Genomic DNA, 6,772 nt, shown 5'->3' on the forward strand with positions numbered 1-6,772 from the left:
TAACAGTTCACCTTATTTTAAAAATATTTAGAAATTAACTTGCAGTTCCTTGACATCTTTAATGTCTTCCAGTCCCCATTAAAAAATACTTCTTAAAATAATAACAACAATAACAATAATCAAGCTCAAGAATTTAGTTAAAGTTTAGATTTCAGTGCTTTTAATTTTTTTTTTGTTTTTCTGAATTCTCTCCAGAACAGGTCATCCACCAGAAGCTAAGCATGTTGGGGCCCAGCCAGTACTTGGATGGGAGACCATCTAGGAAAGTTTGGGTTGCTGCTTGAAGATGTATTGGTGAGGCCAGCAGGGGGCACTAAACCTGTGGTCTGTGTCTGTTTATCCCAATAACCCAGTGCAGTGATAGGGACGCTGTGCTGTAAAAATAGACCTGTCCTTAGGATGAGACTTAAACCAAGGTCCTGACTCTGTGATCATAAAGATCCCTAGGCATCCTTCGTAAATAGTAGGATGTATCTCTATATACTGCCCGCCATGGCTTAGTCATTCTGGCCCTCTTAATCATCCCCTGTCTCTAATTAGCTATCTGTCTCACGACTTTACAAACAGGTTTGTGCGTGGTGATCATACTGGTGCAAAATGGCTGCCGTCACATCATCCTGGTGGATGCTACACATTAGTGTTTGTTTAAGTCTCACCCCACTCACTGAAACTCTTTCAGTAGTGAAAAAAGCACTATGTAATTGTAAAGAGTTATTATTATTGTTAAACAATATATTGTAAGTTGGCTCCTCTCACCCAAAAACACCTTTACAGGATTTAATCTCTAGATAATAATAGAAGTAATATGGGGATTTAGACAGTTTCAATATATAGTATATAAAAGTACTTTAAACTTTTTTCCATCATTGTATTGGTAGAACACATCAATAGCATTTTAACTATCAGTATACTATTAAATTTTAATGGTATTAGATAATCAGCCATGTTCATACATATGAAAGAATATTACATATACAGATATATATACAGTATATATAAATATGTATATATATATATATATATATATATATATATATATATATATATATGAAAGCACTACTGAGACTAAATAATTGTAAGTTAGATTAATAACAAATGTATATGTCCTTCAAGTGAACTTTGCACAGGCCATTTCTACAATAAAGCCATTTTTGTTTATATTCCATTTTTACCGTTTTATTTCATTCAAAGCAAATTGATGCAGTGGAATCAGAAGCCAAAGAAGAATTATTTTTAAACTCTGTAGCATTATTACAAATAGAAAGCAAAATCTACTAAGCTGTTTCTGTGGTAACTGCTGGCCAGAAAGTGATACACAAAAGACAAGAAAGCACTGAAGTAACATTTATACGCATATCTTACATTTAAAGCCTCTAACAAACAGAATGAACCTTACCACCATCAATAAAGACCATAGCAACTGAATTGTTATAATATTAATTTTATTATCAAATAGCACCTTTTCGAAGAGTTTTAGATAAGAACATTACATGCATATATACTTGGAGCTGGCTATACATATACATATGCATGCATATACTCACATACCGTTGTGAGGTAATGAGGATTTCTGGGCTGTAGAGGACTGTAGCCTTTCATTAAATCATTGAAAGCAAAGTTTTACTGAATTTGACCTTATGCACTAAAATAATACATCTAATATGTCTATTATAGTAATTTCTAGTTTGAAATATTTCAGACTGAAAATGATAAACTCTTTACTCCAATGGGCAAAAAACAAAACAAAAGAAATGAGTGGGCTTCATTGTCCTTGGAACAGGAGGGAACAATAGCTTCAATAGTTGCAGCACAACTTTGGAAGAAAGGAATAAGAAAGAAGCACACAATAAAGTACTATAAAATCAGGCTTACTAGAATCTGAGGGAATCTTCCTTATCAGTCTCAGAACTGTATGCGATCAGTGGTGTGAGGGCAAATGTTGTAGAATAAGGCAGGCAAGGACAAGCCTCACTTTATGCGATAATTGTCTCTGGTTGCTTTTGGGTTTACTGCTTTGGATAGTGAGAATTAATTTACTTGGTACATTAGAAACTGTCTAAAAGGGTGGGAAAAGAGTGGGAAGAATGCCTTGTATAAATACTACTGGTTTTATTCTGAATCAGACAGTTTTAAACACTTGAAATTTACTGCTGCCAAATTTTCACAAGAGCAATTCATTAGAAATTTTAGAAAAGAACTGCTGTTTGATTTACTCTAACTAGCACTAACTATATATCAATAGATATTTAGGTTGAGGGAAAGTGGAAAAGAACATTGTCTGGGCTATACTCATCTTGGACAAGTGTGATCAATGCCTTATGCATGAGGAGATCATAGTGGCAAAGTACTGCCTGTTGTTTGGACATCCATGTGAAAAAAAAATCACCGTACTCTGTTCACATGTCAGTACCATTTTACCTTCACCACTACTACTACTACTACAACTTGTATTTCTACTACTAAGGCAGTGTGTCTGTTTAAAACACCAAACTTTTGCTTTATATAATACCTCTGTCAGCAAAGAAATACAATAAAGAAGCCAAGGGCATTATGGAAGTGGCAAACAATGGGGAAATTAGCATGGAACAAAATATACAGAAAGTGTATACTGTTTGAATGCTTCATTAGAATGGCACTTTAGGGTCTTACCTTTACTGAGATCACGTGAGCTGGTGAAGACTACATATAGTATGTCTCCTGGGCTCTGTATCTAAAATCTGTCCTACAAAGTCATTATTTGCCATAAAAAAGGGTTTTGGTATGGTAGTGTTTTGTAACACTTCTTAAGTCATTATTTTATTTATAATTAACACATTAAAAAAAGTATCATACTTTTTCAGTCATATTCTTACTTCTATGCATATACAGTTTGTTTGAATATGCTGTTCTGTCAGCAGCATGACACCTGTATGTACTTCTTGAGGCCTGTTGCTGTATGTTATTATTTATTTATTTGACAAATGTCTTTACTGAAGGCAATTTAAACTATCAGCATACAGAACTCCTGTTTACATATATTTGTACAGGAGAAGGCAGGGTAAGATACATACTCAGTGTCACACAGTGAGTCAGACGTGGTGACTGAGAAGGAAACCTTGTGGTTTAAAAATTCAATTTCCTAGTCAATATGCCACACTGCTTACTTTAACTGCTTTATAATTTTAATACAGCATACTGTATAAAATGTTTTATAAAATACTATGAGATTGTATGACTGACTTTATAAAAGTAGAAATATTTAAGGCATGTTCCTTATTAAAAAGCTTGTACTTCAGTGAAATCGGTTACATGAGGTAACTTAAATAATTTAGATTTAGATTTGTATGACATATTCAGTATATTTGATTAATTTATGACTTGAAAATGTTTTTGTACACTATGTTTAAAGATTTTGATACCATAGGTTGAAAAAGGCATTTTAAGACATGATTTGCTAAAGATTTGTTATAGACTCTAAGATTTTTGATACCTCGTCAAAGTTAAAGAAGACTAAACCATAGTATAGGATGATTTGACAAGCAGAGAATTCTTTTTGCCACTGTTTCCATATGCATACAATAATTTGTTTTTTGTTGGATTTCACTCTAAAATTTCATTCTAAGCAGGCATTATTATTCCCTTCTTTCATTTATTATGTTTAATAGATTTGTGGATATTTCTGCACTGCTGTTATAGTAAATATGGACAATCAACTAATTATATTTGACAATTTCATTTCAAATTGTAAATTATTGCATCAGATTTTGACAGCTGTAAACATATGACTCACCTTGGAAAATGGCATTGCAGCATTCTTAAACAATAATGAATACATCTGAATATTGCTGTACAGCTCAAATAAACATATAGTCTTTAAATGACATTGATTAATTTCACTGATTAAATATTTATATGGCAATTTATTTAATATGTTGCTAGGATTATTTCATTAATAATGTATTTTCAAAATTATACCCTGTGAATGTTTCCAATATGCATAAAATACATTTGCATAGTATAGTTACAGTTAGTGCACACATAACGTTAAAGTAAATATAAGAATTAAATCTTGCCCAATCCTGTGTCTACCTTGGGGGCTGCCAACCAGAATTCCAAGCTGTTTCATTGTGTGGTGTGTGCGGCAGCGCTCTGTACCAGTGCATACTCCCCAACCTGACCTGAGTCCCTTAACCAAGACTGTATAGAGAAGATATAGGCTGTAGTAAGCCACATTGCTTCAACTACTGCTGGACTGCCTATAGAAGTATAACCTATAAACATAACTGGCATATGTCATGCAATCTGTCTGGACTGTTTAATATAGTTGATCATAAAAATAACTATAGGGGAAAATGTACAGTGTATTATCCAACATACTGTCAAAGTTCATTACCTACAGCACTATACCTACTCATGCTGTATACATGTAAATTACATGCTGTTTATTAATCCATGTTTAATTTTGCTTCTATTGATACCAATAATCATTGTGTAGAGGCATATGAAAATAAATGTTTTGCAGCAAATTCAGAATTAATTGCAATTACAAATACATTGAAGTTAACTAACATTACAGAAATTATAATTTCACCTCAGAAAGTCAAATCTTCCACTAATAGGATGGTTTTAATAATTTCTTACATAATAAACCCTATGATACAGAATTGACTTATTCCAAAATGTCAAGGGTCCAATAGAATATAGATTAAGCTCTCAGCTTCAAGATCTAGTGACAAAACAGGAGATTTTACAATTGACTCCCAAAATGAATGAGAATATAAAGCTCTTTCATACTAACACTCTTTCATCCATCCACCAATGAATATATAAAACATCAGATAATGGCAATATTCAGATTGTTCCATATTCGGTATAAGAATTGCTGGCAGAAAAAATGTGCTCAGAAGCAAAGACAGCATAGCAGTTTGATACCAATCAAGGAAATCAGCAAGCAAATCAGGTCAATCATCAAGTAAATATCAGAAGGCCATGCTGAGAAAATGAGAATTAAGACAAGATAAAAGCTATGGCATTTTGTCAAAACATTATTGAAGCAATCAAATCTAATTACAGCAGTTCTGTACAGAGCCTCTGATAAATGTATTAAATATTTTTTTTAATATTTCAGTATATTGTTCTTGTATTTAGGGGAAAGATATACCTGACTTGTTTGATTCTTAGCACTAGACACACCATTGCCAATGCCAATTGGCGTAGTGTTTTTAAATCTTTAATGTACAGTATTTAATCAGTGTAAAAGTCATGCTCCAATCCTTCCTTGACTTTTCCTAAACTGCTGCACTTCACATTTACATTGTTGTTGCAACTCTAAAATTCTATTCATAAAATGTGATTAATGATATTTTTCTTACATGAAAGTCACCATATTCCGCCACCAGCAACACTATTTTACATTGGTACCCAAGTATGAATCACTGTTTGTCTCCTCTGGCTCACACTTAACTGCATTTGCAAATCCCTTTTATCTTGACAAATCCTCTCCTGCTTCTGTTATTGACATTACTGAACATTATTTCCCAAATGTGAATTGATGTATGTCTTCAGCAAATATAAAATAATCAATTAAAAAATGTTACACTTATAATTACTCACATTATTCCATTACAGAAAAAACAAAAAATAAAAAAGCAGTGCTCCAGTTTTTTCAGCTAGGTACGCATAAAAAAACAACAAATTCATTTGATATGGCATCATAATGTCTTCCACACAACATGAGATATGAAGTACACAGAGAGCAAAAATTTAACATGTGGTAGAGAGATTATACAAAGTGGACGGAGTGTACAGATTGAATGTAAATGAACAGTGGGTGGTGGTGGACAGCAACTCACTTGGAAAGCTTCCATAGACACTTGGTACCAGATACTTTGTACCACACGTTGTGCAGAACTGCATCGTACATTATAAGTAAAGGTAGACAACTGTAGAAAGCTTTCTTCACCAAGCAAAATAACTAGCCCATAACATTGGTGATAAGGAAGCCTACAAACAGGCCAGGATTTGGCTTAACTATGTAATCAGATATGCTAAATGGAGACACAGTAGCAAACTGGAACTTCAGGTTTCAACAATAATAGCAACAATTTATCTCATGTGTAGCTAAAAATCCCACAAAGAATGCCTCCATGGGCTTTAACAGGCTCTGTTTTTTGACAGTCCCCCAGAAACCCCCAAACAGTCAAACCCGCAATAATTAAACACTGGGCAAACCAGCTCACGCCTATCTCTTCCACAGTGTTCTGTTTCTGACTGCTTTAAATCCTGTTATGTTTCCAGTTCCCAAAAACAAATTATAAAAACTGTCCCAATGATTACACACCCAGTGCACTTATGCCAGTTCTAATGAAAGTTGCTTGTTCTTCTGAAGTCTGTTACTGCTCTTCATCTTGACTCACTTCAGTTTGCACATAGAGCAAAGAGATCTGTGGATGGCACCATAAACATGGGCCCAAACAATGTGCTAGAGTATCTGGACTGTTCCCACCTTTTAGACTGTCTCTGTATTGGCAGAGATTATCCTTAAGGGTGACTACTACCCAACCACTCCAGTCCTTGTACACCAATGACTATAGGTTGACTGCCCCATTAAGTAAAAATCATTAAGTTCACCAATGACACCACCATCAATTATTAAAAGAAGTTGAAACTGTGTACAGAATGGAGGTGACTTTTGTCTTGGTGTAACCTGGTACTCAGTACTACCAAGACAGCAGAATTGGTAACTGACGTTCTCAAACAGCAGTTACAAACCCTCCCACTAGAAATTCATGAT

Source organism: Erpetoichthys calabaricus, chromosome 11, assembly GCF_900747795.2.
Source record: "Erpetoichthys calabaricus chromosome 11, fErpCal1.3, whole genome shotgun sequence".
NCBI lineage: Eukaryota > Metazoa > Chordata > Cladistia > Polypteriformes > Polypteridae > Erpetoichthys > Erpetoichthys calabaricus.